At 48.4% G+C, this 15,819-nt stretch overlaps 1 protein-coding gene and 1 long non-coding RNA gene across 8 annotated transcripts in view; one reads left to right on the forward strand and one right to left on the reverse strand.

Annotated features, from left to right (window-relative positions):
• Positions 1-15,819, forward strand: part of MACF1 (microtubule actin crosslinking factor 1) — a 305,205-nt gene that overhangs the window by 44,817 nt on the left and 244,569 nt on the right. The gene's annotated exons all lie outside the window — the stretch shown is intronic.
• On the reverse strand, positions 12,617-15,563 carry LOC148216933 (uncharacterized). The gene is made up of 3 exons (XR_015798471.1): positions 15,337-15,563; positions 13,191-13,385; positions 12,617-12,713 (listed from the first exon to the last, which is right to left on the reverse strand). It is a non-coding gene; the product is annotated as an uncharacterized LOC148216933 (long non-coding RNA).

Genomic DNA, 15,819 nt, shown 5'->3' on the forward strand with positions numbered 1-15,819 from the left:
CTGAAGCTCTCACCTCCTAACTCTTCGTGGAGGAATTCTGGGCTATATCTGGGAAAGGAAGACCTGGTAGATGTAGACCTTTTTCATGCAGGTCCCAGCTGGAGTTCATCATCTCCAGAAAGGTCTGAGAGAGATCCGTATCCTGGACCTTGGAGGGCTATTTTTATTAGAATGAATTGGAAAGAATAATGGAATAATGGAATGTATTGGCAAATAGCAGTTTTATATCTTTTGATGGGTCTCATTTGGCAACATCTCATGAGGATGAGAAGTTTTCAAATATCTGGGACTTGAAAGAAAAAGCTTATTGTTTGTATTAAGACTAGCTGAGTCCAGTGTTTTTGATGAACTGAAAATTAATGAGTTGTAATGGTTGGTTGCCAGCCTGATAAGGATTCAGATGGCTTTATGAACAACCACCTGCAAGTTCCTTCGTTATCAATGAAGAGACGCACCATTTGGCAAATTCACAGAAAGGCAGTAAAAAGAAAATGGGAAGACTCTGTCTTTAATATTCTTTGTGATATATTGGCTGCAGGTGGGGAACAGATCAGTTCCCAAAATTCTTGCAACCGCTTCCCTTTCTTAAGAAATCTTGCTAAAGAATTCTAGTTGGACAAAGAATTACTTTCAGTTTTAGGCAGATGACAAAAGGGCTGATATTAGTTTTGCCTGCTGGGCAGGGAACTGCATTTGTTCAGATTCTGCCCCCGCTCAGTCTCTCCGTCTCAGGCAAAGACTAAGTCTGCCCTTGAGAGTAAAGCATCTCATGAACTTCCTTCTTCCCAGCCAGTTCCACCAAGCTTGGAGCAGGCATTCAGTCATCCATTCCTTTGGTTTGGCCATTTGCATATGAGATCAGGTCTGCTCCACTGGGGGGAAAAATTCATGCTGCAGATGGACCCCTTAATCCTCATAAAGGCAGCCTCCCCTGACATCCGCAGAGTGTGGTGCCATACCAATGGCTGGTTGCGGCAGGAGAGTAGGAGAAACCCTTCGGATGACAGGGACTCAGAATGGCCGGTGGCTACCTCCTGTCCCCACAGACATGGTCATCTGCCAGACTTTGCGCATGTGCAAATTCCTTCCATCAAGCTACATCTCAGGGGAGAGAATTGGAAGTACTTGTATGATACCCAGCACACTGCCCTTTTCTATTATTCATTTACTCTATTTTTATCCCACTTTTCAGGCAATTATTATCTTTCACATATGAGCGCAAAAGGAGAGATTCAGGTCAAGCACTCAGACCTACATGCAAGTCCTGCAAAGGAAGGGAATGATGGGGAAAGAAGTCCTGCCCTTCAAGCCATGGTTAAGCTGGTTTTTCTGTCCTGCCGTCCCCTTGTTGACGCTCCTGCTGAAATAGCAAGGGATAGCCTTTGGCTGATGAATGAGGCCAGTGTGTCTTTTGGTTCACTAGTCATGGGGGGCTCTGCCTGGCATGGAAGCAAGCTGGTTTCAGGAGCTCCTTCTGCGGCCAGCTGGTGGGGCCAGGCTGAGCTTTCCCTCCGTGCAGCTTCTTGGTGGCTAATGGTTGAGCTGGAATGCCTTTGGCTCTCCGCTCGCAAGCCCAGTCATGGTAACGGGATGCCTGCCCGGGTGTGAGGCAGGCTCGTGTTCAACACCTGCCTTTCAGCACAGCAGTCTTCAGGCGCTGGAGAAGAATGGGGAGACTTGGATTCCTGGGCAAACAGCTGTTGTTCAGACAAGAAGCAGCAACTGGTGTCCGGGGCTGCTTTGGCAGGGAAGAAAACTGATCTGGTGATCACTGAATGCCCTGCTGCCTTTGTGGGGCCCTCAAAAAGATGAGAGCTTGGAAAGTGGTCTTGTTAATCTTGTTGTTTGCACTCTTATCTCTTCCAAGAGGAGGATTGTTGCCACGCGTGCATGTGCACACGCCTCCGTGTGTTATGTGAGCCATTGTCCTGTTGGTGGGAGTTGTTTCTGGCTCTTTGGGGCAAGGCAGTCATGCTCTTTGCATAGCCTCACAGGCACTTGTTTGGAATGATCACTAGGGCATAATTGTATTTGTAATATGTTTTATCCTGCTTTGAAGTTCAAAAGAACGCATCCAAAGCAGCTAATGAAATATCAAAATATAATTCAGGCCTTGGCTTTCTACCAGAGCATGTTTTCACAAGATGGAGAGCTCAGGTTTTGCTTTTAAGAACTAGGCTGGATGCAAAACAAGACAGGTTCCCACCCTTCTCTATGTTAGAGGCAACTGTAGGGGAGCTGTGGATGGGAGGAGAGGGGATAAGTAAGTCTTCTTCCCAGCTTTTCCCAGCCAGTAACACTCCTAGATGAATTGGGGTTTGGACATGATTCTGGCTAAGGTGGACACAGATGAGGATTTGGTTATTGTTTTCTTGAGGTCAATGTTGGTTAATTTTTTTTTTAATTCCAAGGATTTGGACCTGGGATTGAATGTCTGCTCTCAGGAGTGGGGCTCCTAAGTGGTAACACTAAATCTAGGGACTCCGTTCTTTTCCTGGTGCCCTTTAGGTGAGGTTTGGAGTTGCAGAGCCTCTGGTTAGGAGAGTCTGATTGAAATTGGTATTGAACCTTTTGGGGAGAGTGTTGGCTAGTATCTTTTCTTGCTTGGTTCTGCTGTTAGTTGTTTTTGGACACACGTCTTCCTGCGGTTGGCGTAGAGCACCTTGGTAGCCATTGGGTGTATTGGTGACCCCCTGGGGCTGATTTTTCGACACTCCCACTAACTCGCTCTCAAAATTCCCTACCTTTCCGTTGGCCAAAGTGCTCGAGGGCCCTGCGGTAACTGAGAAACCAAGCAGATTGCATTATTAGCTTAGCACGGGGTGTAGGGTAACTACTTTGTTCATTCGATATAACGAAAGCCATGCATAATCACAGAGGGAAACTAAGAAGTGCATGGGAGGTTTTTCGATTCTCCTGTCATTCCCATTCTCGTTCTGTAGGTGCTCCCCAGTGTTTTTAGCTACATTGGCAAACATGATTTAAGACCAGCAATGTAATTTTATGTAAGTACAGTAATAAAGCACGTCTCTAATCCTGTGCAGAATAACTTGTCTAGCACAGCTTGAAGATCTCATCCTGCTGCTTCTATACAAGAGCCTCTAAGAGCCTCTTCCCTTGTGCTCTCTAAATATGTAAAAGCAGTTCCCAGAATTCTCAGTGTTGGCCATGCTGGTTAGGGGATTCTGGGACCTGAAGTCCGTGGACATCTTGAAGGCACTGAGGTTGGAGAGGTGGCTGTATAGGAGGAGGTTCTGAGGTCTGATGGGAAACTCCTAAACAGGAGTGAGTTTAATGTATTGTCGAAGGCTTTCACGGCCGGCATACGATGGCTGGTGTGGGTCTTCCGGGCTGTGTGGCCGTGTTCTGGAAGTTTTGTTTCCTAACGTTTCGCCAGCATCTGTGACCGGCATCTTCAGAGTGCAGGTTCTCTCTGTGCCCTCTCCTGTCTGTGCTCCTGCCCTCACCACACCAGCCAAGGAGTGAGTTTCTTTGCATCAGAGAAATGCCGTTTGGTGGCCTGGTGGATCTTTGCGGGTGGTCTGGTGAGCTTTGTCCCTGAAAGCCCACGTTTCGGTCTTCGAGCACATGCTGTGCTGTGGCAAATCGACTAGAAGAAGTATGAGTTTGTCCCTCTCCTGGGTTTGCAAAGAGTATGGCTGGAAGCTGCTAAGATTCTCTGAATGCAGCTGAGATGCTTGGTGGAGCTCCGCACGATTCTGCTGGTAGAGAGGGAATTCCTTTGGGAGAAGGGAGGTGGAGGAAGTGCTGCTGATTTTGGTGCATAAGGTTAGCGTGTCAGCTCAGCGGTGCTTTGCGCTAGTGCTTCCACCAGAAATGCTTTTAAAAGCTAAAACTGGGATTTTGGAGGCTGCTTCTGCCTGGCTGAGCAGCTCTGGGGCTTTTAGTTCAAAGTGAAATGGTCATCCCTCTGTCCAGAGAGAGATCCCACGGTACATCTCTTGTGGTCCGTGGTGCAGAGAGGCTGAGGGTCCTCCTGCGAAGGGCACCAATGCAGAGAAGTGGTGATTTGGAGAGTGGAGTGGAGAGGAGAGGAGAGGAGAGGCTCGTTATGTAAAGCTCTTCCTGGGAGGCTGAACAATCCTGAAGATTTAAATTCTGTGGCCAATATTTTGCACATATGCCAGGGACGGCAAAACTTTTATCTTTCTCCATACTTTTTTCAAGGTTAAACAATGTAACACCAAACTATCCATTTTAAAACTGAGTTTTGAATATGATAGGCTTCAGCAGTGTTTCTCGACCTTAGCAACTTTAAGATGAGTGGACTTCAACTCCCAGAATTCCCCAGCCAGCCATGCTGGCTGGGGAATTCTGGGAGGTGAAGTCCACTCATCTTAAAGTTGCTAAGGTCGAGAAACACTGGGCTTGAGAGTAAAGGATTTGCGATGCATTTTGGGTTCGGCCTTCTGGCTTTCCATGCAGGTAATCTTTTAGGCCTTATTCCTGGCCCAAGGTCTTGCTGTAAAAGTAGATGTCTGCCTCCTTTAGGGACTTTTGTGTGCAGGCTGGAATGACTGAGCCGTCAGGTGAGCAGAACAAGCAAGATGTACAAAGGAGGGCAAGTAATGGCAAACCCACTTTGCTGTGGGGTACTTGGGTATTTCCGCTTGCGTGCCTGTCTCTGATTTAATTTTGGGCCAAGTTACGGTTGAAATGTTATGGTGTTCTTCCACGTAGTGTGTGTTGCTAATTTGTGAATATTGAGGGTTTGCGATGCTCTCCAGAATAGCCTTCCTCAACGTGTCTGTGTATGCCTTCGAGTCAGTCCTGACTCCTGTATACTGAGTTTTAATCCTGCTGGCGACTCTAGAGAAAGCAAGAGAAAATGTTGCAGGGAGGGAGGAAAGAGACTGCCTTCGATTAGGCCTTCAGGAGCTCAGTGAAGGTCTAAACTAAGGATGGCTCCACATGAGAAATCAGCATCAATTTGGAAGTAGCTTTGGGACTCCCTGATCTCAGATACAAGCTGATTTATCCCTGACTCAGCTGCGATCTCTTTGAAATGGCAGTTTCCTTTTGAATTGTGGCTTGCTGCAGCTTGCCGGTGGTCTCTTTCCTCACTGCGGACACCCCTGCCTCATCCTGCTCCTGGGCTTTCACGGGGAAGGGGGGCTTGGCCTTCCTAGGAACTGCTGGTTTTTGTCAATGACCAGACAAGGGAACGTAATATGAACGAAGGCTGCGGAGGGGGTGGGGATGTTGGCAAACGGTTCCTTTTATTTTCCTTTTGCTTGGGGGGAGACATTTTCATTGTGGCAGTTCGGACTTTTTGCCCCCTATTCTCAGCGTTTTGAAGTTGGCAGAATAAACATGATGGCAGATTGTTTTCCAACGGCTTTTGGGAGCTTGAGGAGCTGAGGCAAGGCTTGCCCTTGGCCCTGGTTGTAAAGGATAACGTTTGATTGCTGAGGCTGGTGGCTGATTTAATCCCCGGGAAGGGCCCCGGGGTGGCACGCCGAGTTGCAGCAGACTCAGTCCTTGCCATCACTGGGAACAGCTTCAGCCAAGACCTCTGAGCCATGGTGGGGTTTGCTTTGGATGTGAAGCTCCCGTTGTGGTTTGCTCGGCAAGGTTGTAGGAACCCTGCCAATGGCTTCCTGCAGTGCGTGGACCCAGTCATTTTTTACAATATTGCACCAGATGGGTTGACGTGATGTGAGGTCTTTCTAAATTCCTTCCATTGGCCAGCATTGGTGCGTGCCACTTTGTCATGGTCTGTGGGAATGACCTCGGGAGACAAGAGGAAGAGCCGCAGACTGGGCAACTGGCGTGTAAAAGAGGTCTCAGCCCACAGAAGGAGGGGGGCATGGGAGGTGTTTCAGAAGGGACCCTCCCTGTTTTCCAGAGAGTGAAAGGAAAGCGGGGATGGGTGGGAAATACTTTCGGTCTTGCAAGATTCTGTTAATATAACCTTACAGTAAAGATAGAGCTAATACTCCTGGTTGTGCTTCAGTCTGGACTACCTTGAAAAGCTAACACACTTTGACTTGCAATGGTTGCATTCACACATTGGCTAACACATGATTTATTTTATCATAGTTTGCTGAACAAGCCATGATAGTTTACAAGCCACAACAGAATCTGGGTTCCTGCTCACATTAAGCTAATATCAAACAAACCACATAAGATTTAGTACCACTTATCAAACTGTTGTTTGTGATGGTTCTGCCCACTTAATGTCTTTAACTACAGTTAACCTGTGGTTTTCATGTAGTTTTTCATGTAGTTTTCACATCCATGTTTTCCACAGTTTATAGTTTCCAAATCGTGGAAAGTACCTGTCTCACTTCTTTGCTGGTCACACGTCTCCCCAGGCGTGGTGTCCACTACACTTTGATAAAGATTTGGATAAACCAAAACAGGTTTGCTTTTTTAAACGCTAGCATGAAGTGTCTGGTGAATATGTGTTGAACTGCTTTTGGTTTCGGTATCTGATAACTCACTCCGTGCATCAAGGCGGCCCTCCTTAAATGGTGGAATAACGGGGCTGCAAAGGTGGTTCTGTGGACTCGACGCCCAGGGAGAGGTGTGCAAAGAAAGTGCGCACCATCCTCTGAGAGCGTAGGAATGAGAAGCGGTGAGAGCAGTTCGGAAGGAGGTTTAGCAGAAGCACCAAATGAGAGCCTGGATTTGGGGCGTGGGCAGAAGTGGACACTAGGAAAAGTCTCCCCATCGTCCAGGGATTTGTAGGGGAAGTTTTCAGTTACTGCAGAGGCTGATGATGATAAGAATTGTAGTCCAACACATCTGGAAGCTTCCTACTATAAACATCAAACATGATTAGCCCGTGACTTAAAAGGCTCTTTCCCACCGAAGATGATGGTGATCCTCTTTTCTTGGGTGGCATATCTGCTCGTGCTGGTTGTTAGCCCCTTTCTTCCTGGTGCTTTTGAAGAATTCCTTGAAGACTCCAGTTTGTCGCTTGGCTTCCCCTCGATGCCTTTCTCTCCAGTGGCGTCCATGCCCCCTGACGCCCACAGAGAGGCCAGTGACAATTTGGTGCCTCTTTGTGTGTGACTTGGTTTGCGCAGGAGTGTGTGTGCGGAGTGGGGGGAGGCCCGTGGAACCCAACACCTCTGGCCGGCTCACAGATGGGGCCGTTCCACCCTGTTCTGCTGGTTTGCATGAAGAGGAGGGAGGGGTGTGGGGCAGGGTTGGCTGATGACCAATGAGGTTTTTAAGCCACACTTCATCAAATAAGGAAGCGGAGGGCAGGCCAGCCGCAGGAGGGCGGCTCTGGAGCGGGGAGAGGAGCAAAGGGCAATCCTGGAGGGGGTGCCGTGGATTCAGAGCAGGACGGCCAGCTGGCCAGGCGGTGGATTTGCGGTCTCCTCAACCCGTTGGGCCATGGTGGCAGCTCCTTCCAGCTGAAAGGGCAAATGAATACCGAGAAGTACCGGAAGTTCCTGGATGGGCTCAACAACCTGAAAGGTATGCCAGCCTTGCCCTGAGTGCTGAGAGTGGCAAGGAGCTGAGCCAGCTCTGCCACCAGGCTTGGAACGTCTCTTTGGGATGAGAGCGAATGCTGCTGCTCTGCAGCAGAGAGGGCATGTGAAGGGTTGGTGGTCATCCCTGTGTGAAAAGCAGTCAGATGGGAAGCTTTGCCGGTAGGTGGTGGTCCACACATTCCACTGAAGAGTTTCAGGGCTCTGGACCCGTGGCGAGACTGGGAGGGAGGCCTTTCCATCCTTCCCTGCTCTTCCCTGAAAAGGCAGCTGGGTTGGAAGAGAGGGTCCCCTGCAATCACAGCAGCCTCAAAGCTTTCCTGGTGAGGAACTGAGTGCCATCCTGCCCTGTTCCAAGCAACCCTGGTTTGTCATAAAAGTTGGTATCACAGAAGCCTTTCCAGACCGTGTCACCTGTCCATCAATCCACCACATCTTGAATAGGCACCAGTCAGAGTTCACACCCAAGACTTGTAGGGGAAGACCCCTGTAGGACCCCTTGCTGTATGGGAGGAAGAACTGTCTACTTTCTGTAAGGAAAAAGGCTCTTAAAATGAGCAGGGAGCTGGGGGAAGTCTGGAGAACAAAAGAAGTCCTATTGTGCCGAGCCCTTGTGGAGTGTCCCTACTTCCCGTTTTTGGGAGGGGCTTGTAAAGCTCTTGGGTAGGGATGAGGCATTCTAGATGGCAAGGAGCAGGTGGTTCGGTTAAACCCGATCCGTTGCATCCAAGTCATGACAGACTGAGATATTGCCTTCTGCTCTGGCAAACCATTCAACTCCCAGCCCCATTTTTTCCATCACCTTCCCCCAAAGATCAGGAATGGGAAGAAATATGTCAGGGGGCCTTGGATCAAGTTCTCCCTGGCCTCTTGCAGCAGATGGGGAGCTCAGTTCCTCACAAACTGCCAATTTTGGTGGGGGTGATGTGGTGGCTGCTGTGGGAATCCCTTGGCTATGTGCTCAGTTGTGGCCTTGCTGTGTTCCAAAGATTTGGTGAGGCAGTGGTCTGTGAAAGTTGAGGAAAGTTAAGCGCGACTGCAATTGTAGTACTTGGAAGTTCTGATTTAGCAAAGGAGATGCTTTGTGGAAAGAAGGGAGGCATTTCATAAGTATTCATCATATGTTGTGGGAAATGGGTTTGGTGTTTCTGAATATGAGCCCAGGCATTCTGGGTTAGGTCTGCTTCATCCTCAACTGCCACAGGGGAGATTTTGGCTGGATCTCTCCTAGTCAGAGACCAGGCGTCGATTCATCAAGATTCTCAGCCCTACGTCCTTTGTTCTTCCATTTTCTGCTGATGTAAATGTAATGGCCCTGCCTCTCATGCCAACTTCATTGAAGAAGACTAAGCTGGCGCGTGTAAGGTTGCTACTTTGCGCAGAATCTAAAGCTGATGCAGTATCATGGCGGATTGAGTTCCGTCGATGGCTTTGTGTGTGTACTGAGGGAACTCCTTCCTTCATATGACTCTTAACATACTTCAGAATTGACTTGCCCTGAGTCAAATGGGATCCAGCTCAGATTAAATTCTGAGTGTCTTTTTTGTTTTAGTGTGTATCAGCTGATAGCAAGGTTCTGGTGAACTTGATTTAGTTTAGCACAGTGCCAAGAGCTGTCATTTGCTTGTCCAACTTCCTCTTTCATTTCTTCCTATCCTCCTGATTGCTTGACTTAATTCCAGAGAAAAAGTCACATGTTTTCATTCTTGTGATGGATTCTTATCTGCCGGCTATTCAGACTCCTATATTGAGGTGAAATGCTATAGTTAAAAGGAAGAGGCTTGGAGAGAGAGAAGGAGATTGGGCTTCATCCATCATAAATATCTTTTTCTGTCTGCAGGCAGTGTCTGCAGCTGGTGTTCAGAGCCTTGAGCCTCAGCCTACCTCCCATGCAGCTGAGGTAATCAAGCAACTGCGTGGAATTAAGGGCATGAGGCTTGCAGGCATTCTTGGACCCCCACCCCAATCCTAGCCATGGGTCAGGATTAGGACCATGGACTGCCAGACAGCTGACTGCTTTACTTCAACGTTGGTGCCTTTTAGAAATTAAAAGTGCTAACTCTGCCTTCTCTTCTGTCCTCACTGATCTTCTTTCCTGAAGAGATCAAAGTTGTCGCTGAGCGTTAGGATTTTTTTCTTAACTTGGCTCCACTGGAGTTGCCTTCCATTTCTATTCCTGCCCTTTTGAAATCCTCCTTGGTGCTTGCTGAGACTTAGGTCCTTACGGGACCTCTTGTGGATTTCTAGTGATGTTTTTGGAGGTGCTTTTGGGCATTCTGCATCTTCACCCTGTAGAAGCTCATAAAGTCTTCTCCGAATGAGCTGTGGGGAGAACCCCAAGTGTATGGAGTAAAGGAATGTGAAGGGGCCTTTGTCAGAGTCAGCACATCTCTGAGGAAGCTGGATATTTCTGGGACACTTGTTGATGTATTTCTTTGTGGCTCCTTTGTGAGACCTCCGCTCCCTGTGGTCCTTCTGCTGTCATTGGGCTGAAATAGACAGACCCTCCCCCACCCTCTTCTATTTAGGCCAAAATTGCTGGCAAAATCAAAAGGCCTGTAAAGAAAGACTCTTCTCGGAAGCTGTTGACCTGGAACTTCCAACTCCAGGGAAGCAGTGAAGATTGCCTAAATTCAGCAACGGATTGGATGAGACGGAATAAGCTAAAATTAAATCAGACAGAGTGGAAGAAATTTGATTTGAGGACTGCAGTTCAATCTGTTTTGAATAGGATTGCATTTTTGCTGGAAAAGCCAGGCACGTCTTAATGACATGCTGCCTTAACTACTGTGTGTTCTACAAGAGTGAAAAGTGTCCTGAAGTTACCCCTGGTGCAAAGTGTAGCAGCTAAGTTGGTAGTTAATGCAAGGTCTGGGAAACCTGTCCTGAAAGATCTGCACTGGTTCCTGGTTCCTTACCAGACGCAATTTAAGGCGCTGGCCTTGATCTTCAAGGCTTAGGATCCTGTTCTGAATCCACCTGAGTGTTGAGAACTGCAGGAGAGGCCCTTTTGAAATCACTCCTACTGACCAAGGCCTCCCTTTCTGGCAGGTTGGAGTGGAGGGCCCCTCCTGTGTTGCTTCCAGAGCCTGGTATTCCTTCCCTTTGGGAGAGGCATTTCATTTTCAGCTCTCAACATTAATAAAGCGGATCTCTTTCACCAGGCTTTTAATGGATGATTTGCAATGCCAGTGTTATTGTCAATGTAAATGTGAGCTTTGATGTTCCTATGTTGTTTTTGTTTTTAAATTTCGCAGCTCACCTCAAGTTCTTACCAGAGAACAAGGTGGGGTATAAATCAAGTAATGATTGACTTTGCAGGCTCAGTTGCAAGGCCTTGCTAGAAGAACACAGGTGGCTTTCCATTGAAATAGAGCAAAGAAGAAGTGAGCTTGGGCAGAATAGAGCCTCTGGGGTTCAGACTGCAGTCCCATCTGAACAGGCCCATCCCTTAATCCAAACTGCTTAAGGGCTAGTGGTGGTTATTCAGAGGCCAGGAAACATACGTTCTACAAGTGGCTATATGTTATCCCTCATAATATGAGCCAAAGGCATTTAATGCCATCACCCTGGTCTGATATTTTCAGGTGAAGATCAGAGCTAAATTTTGCTCAAAGCTCATGCCAGTCAGACACCCACCAACGCAAGCCATGATTGCCTCTGACTTCAAAGAGGAAGCATCCAAATCATGCTCAGAGAAGGATCCTCAGAAGTTTCAGGCTGAAGCCGCCGCATTCAAAACGTGTGAAGAACCACAGCTCACATTCAGCAACTGGCTCCCCCCTAGAAAGGAGAAGAAACGGGTTTCCATCCCCCCACCCCTTTGAAACGATGCGACTTAACCACCTTTCTGCTGAACTGCCAGATTTTCAACATCCACGAAACAAGACATTTGATCATTCTCAGCAGCCAGTTTTTCTTTATTTGGGAAAAGGTGGCACAGAGCAGCAAGAGGTACCCCATCCTCTACCAGGCTTAGGGACCCCCAGGGGTTGGCACTGGCACCATCGCAAGCATGAGCCAGAAGAAGTTGAAGCACCTGAGAGAGCAGGTGCTTCACGCCAGAGACCAACCAAGGTCCCAGGCAAGTTTTAGTCTAAGTCAGCTGGACAGCGACAGGAGTTGGGGATGCTTGTCTTCTGCAGTTTCGTTACTTGCAAAAACAGAGGGACCCATTTCCAAAGTTTTTCTTTTTAGAAAGACAAAACAACCACTCTGTGGTGGGGCGGGGTGAGTTTGGGTGGGTACTTGGAAGGGTGTTTAGTCCTCTGCCAAACCGGCTGACCAGTAGGTCATAGGCACTGGTGACGTACCTCGGAACAGAGGTTTAGTGCAATTCTAAAACAGCACTAAACCCTTGCTCCAAAATAATCCATCCGACAGGATCCAGATGCAGAGGAGAGGCAGGGGGTGAAGTTGGAGGGAGCGCCCGATCACGAGCGCACTCTGTCCTCAGCCGTCCCCAGTGGTGCAAGGGATAGAGATTGACTGCGGGTGGCTGTAAAGGAATTTAGAGCTGGCCTTGGGAAAGTTATAAAAGAGCCATTAGGGAGGGACTTGGAGAAGTGATTACACAGTCCAGAGACAGTCTAAGATTTTGTTTAGCATAAGATGGGACAGAGAGAAACTTGGGTAGACTTTCCAGATTTTTTCTATGACAATAAAGTATCATTTCTGCAGTGTCTGTCTCTTGACCTGGCCTACACTGAAGGGTTGACACTGAGAGTATCTAGAAGTAGCCTGAGGAATAGAGAGATGGTGCTACTTGAAAAGGGCATATATGACTGTGGGGTCATTGAGTCTCATGCCTTAGGCTCTGGAGTTTGATTGGAGAAGGTTCTTGCTAGGGTAGGTCACCAGATTTCCATGAGGAATTTCCTGTTTCATCGCTGCCTGGGCAGCAACCATGATGGTCATTGATCTTGCACCTTTCCTAGGAGGTACTTGATTGCTTCTGGGTTAGCAAATGCAAAGGGATAAGCGTTGGATTAAGAATGGATTGTTAATCCCATCAGTTTGTAGGTTTTGCTTTCTTTGCTCTCTAGTAGCCCAAGGTCAGTGGCCAATCTCTGGCTGTTCCTCCAAGCACCCAAGCAACTTCTTGACCAGCAAAATATCTAAGGTGAAAACTTCTTGGAAGTGGCTGATGCGAGTTTCAGGGCATTTTCAGGATTGGAATCTTTTGTCCAAACGATTAAAGCAGCTTCGTGCCATCATTACCAATCTCCACCCTTTTGGATGTCCCTGTAACATCACAGAAAGGGGCAGAGCTTAAGGCATGACATTGTTTTTGTCATTCCTCTCCCCTCATCCCGTTTACCCAAGTATGAATGTCTCAGCTGAGCTGTTATAACGTTTCAGTGCAGAGACTGAACAGTGGTTGGATTTGCACAACAGGCTAGACTAGATTGAAGTGGGGTGGAATAGTTTGTGGTTCCACAAGTTGTGGGACCCAGCCTTTGTCTTAGCGTGCTGTATGAACCAGACTAGGCCATTAAGCCATCATATGGTACGTTTGTTCGGGCTTGCTCTATGGACACAGCAATTGTGGTTTGTTAACACGTTTAAGATCTAGTATATTTTGTGAGGTGTGTGTGTGCGTGCGTGTGTGCGCGTTCACTGCTGTGGAACTTGCTGCCCTTGGTGCTGAGTCTGCACCCCTCTCAGAAATCTTCTGACTGGGCTTGCGGTGTGTGTGTGTGCCTGGAGTTGCTTTGGCACCTGGTGTTAGCTGCACGAAGATTTGGGCTTTTAGCAGGATTGTTGCATTTTGCTTTCTACTTCTAGAGCCATCTAAATGGTTTTTCAAGACAGCAGATGCTCTTTCCAATTTCTGGGAGTTTGTTCTTCTTCTTCTATCCTGTGATGAAACACAAAAGCTTCCAGCTGGAGTCATACCCTAGAGATGCTCTTGAGCTGAAACCAGAAGAGAAAGCAATAAAAGTGAGAGCAATAAAATAGGCTAAGCGGCAGGAAGGGCTGAGCCCAGGCACCAGTAGTTCCCTCCTCCCTTCCCCCTTGCTCTTTTGGGGGTCATAATCATGAAGGCCCTTCCCCCCTTTAGGTCCCTGAGCCAGATGAGACCATCTGCCCCAGCTGTTTCCGGAAAGATGCTGGCAGGCCGCAGTGGAGGCCTGGCGGCAGGCAGGCAGATCCCGCAGACCAGATCCCTGGGTCCTTGGGGGAGATCTCCCCGACCTCCCGTTGGCGGCAGCAGCGTGCCTGAGTGCATGGCATTCCTGACTCAAGCTCCACCGCCCTCTCTGGCCAGGTTCATTAGCTGGTCGGCCCTCCCAGAACTATCTGGACAATTCTCAGTGCAGATAGAAATTCTCACTTCTCTGTGTGTGTGTTCTGGAGCAGGGAAATCTCCCCTTGCTGTCCCAGATGAGAGAGGCTAACTACGTTCAGAAGTAGTTCTTTGTCAGGAATGAATCCAGGAAGCTGCTGGAAACCTCGGACGTTCAAGACATCCACGAGAAGGGCAGCAACAGGGCCGGTGGGGGGCTGGTTTGAGACCGGCAGCAGCAACAGCAGCCCTTCCAAACAGAGGATGCCTAACGCAGCGGCATGCTGTGGCTAGCTGTGACTTCTCAGCTCTTTTATAGTAAGCAAAACAGTAGGAAAATCAGGGGGGAAAGATGACATCTGTCATCCCCGCTGCTTGTGAATGAGTCAAGGCGATTGTGTAATAGCAGCCTCGCACTTCTGGTTCCGAGATGCTGGAGATCTAACCCCAGCTGTGGCAACTTCCAGACATGTAGATTTCAACTCCCAGAATTCCCCAGCCAGTATGGCCATAGCAGAGAATTCTGGGAGTGGTCCCCATGCCTGAAGTTGCCAAGGTTGGAAAGCCCTGAAAAGAGGCTCTGGCTGGATATATGCATTGAATTAAGCTGTGGTTTGTTGGATAAGCCAAAATGGCTTACTTTACATACAGTGCTAAATCGTGAGCTATTGTTGACCAATACGGTATCTGCTTTCATGCCACCTATTAAGCTGAACCCCAACAAATCACATTACGGCTTAGGCTAATGTGTGGCTGTGTGTTGTGTACTTTTGCACACTTTTAAAAATTCCATAGTTCTCTCTAGCTGAACAGGTCTTGCAAGTAGTTAAGGTCCATAAACACCTGGAAAGCAGTTTTGAGGCAAGCGGCGAAACTCTTCTGCTGTGGTCAGCCTGCATTAAACCCCCAGTTGTTCCACCCATTCAGGAGCTCCGTCTCCCCCGCTTCTTCACCAGAAACAGCCTCCAGAGGACCCAGATGGCCCTCTCCAGCTCAGGATAAAGGGTTGAAAAGGGAGAGCAGGAAGACTGGCCAAATTGCTGGCAAAGGGGGAAGGGGTGGGATAAGCTGGCTGTTTGAATTTCTGCCCAGGAAAAGTTTGGAACGTGCTTTTTTCCCTCCCCCTCCCTCTCTCCAAAATGCACTCCAGTGTTTGTTTTGGGCATTTTTGCTTCTGGCTGCCCGTCATGTGATGATTTCCTCGAATTGGCTGCAGTTGGGCTGCCCAAGGTGTCTGCCCGCGATAAGCAGGTCTGCGGGGTGATCTCTTGGAGCCCTCGAGGGGGGGAGCGACTGGCTGCAGGCTGACGTCTTCCTTCCTCCAGCGGAGGGTGGCCGCTGCGTGAGCGCTGGGCCCTGGCAGTCGGGGGGAGCTGCAGGCCTGCGGGCGAGGGCTTGTCTCTCTCTGCCGCAGAGGAAAAGCTGCCACCTTTGAGAGAGAGCTCAGCGGGCCAGCGGCTCTGCAGACAGCTGGGCACGATGCAGAGCCCTTGTTCAGCTGGTTCCAAGTGGCTTCCAGCAAACTCTTTTTTCTCCTCCCTCCATGCTACAAAGCTGCAGGAACAATGTTGGCCCTACCTTACAGGATTGTTTTCCAAGGCATCCGGTCTTAGTCGGTCTGATGCCGCCTCCTTTGTTTCCAGCAAGCTGGTTTGCTTTTTTTCTTCTTTTTTTTTTTCTTTTGCTTGAACTTCGTTACACGTAGTTGATGTTTGAAGTGATGTGTAATATGCATTTTAAATTTTAGATTGCTTTATTGCTTTGAGGGTTTATTGTCAGTATTTTTATCGCAAGAGTCATTTTTATTTTGGCAAGTTATTTTTTTTTTAAAAAAAGAAACTTATTTCTGGAGCATTCCAGGAGCCTGATTATTCTCTTATGACGAGTCTTGCCTGTTTGGTCCGTGGCTCCCTTTTGTTCCTTTTTTTCTCTGTTCCGGAATTTGCGCCCTGCCTATTTTGGATTAGGGTTTGCTTGCCAGCTCCTGACTGCTTGGAGCTGGGTCCTTGTCGAGATCCTGATGGTATCTAGAGACTCTGCACTCTTGAAATGCACAGTTTA

Source organism: Python bivittatus, unplaced genomic scaffold, assembly GCF_059951505.1.
Source record: "Python bivittatus isolate LINGU-HERP-01145 unplaced genomic scaffold, Pbiv_v1 ctg000040_np1212, whole genome shotgun sequence".
NCBI classification, from domain to species: Eukaryota; Metazoa; Chordata; class Lepidosauria; order Squamata; family Pythonidae; genus Python; species Python bivittatus.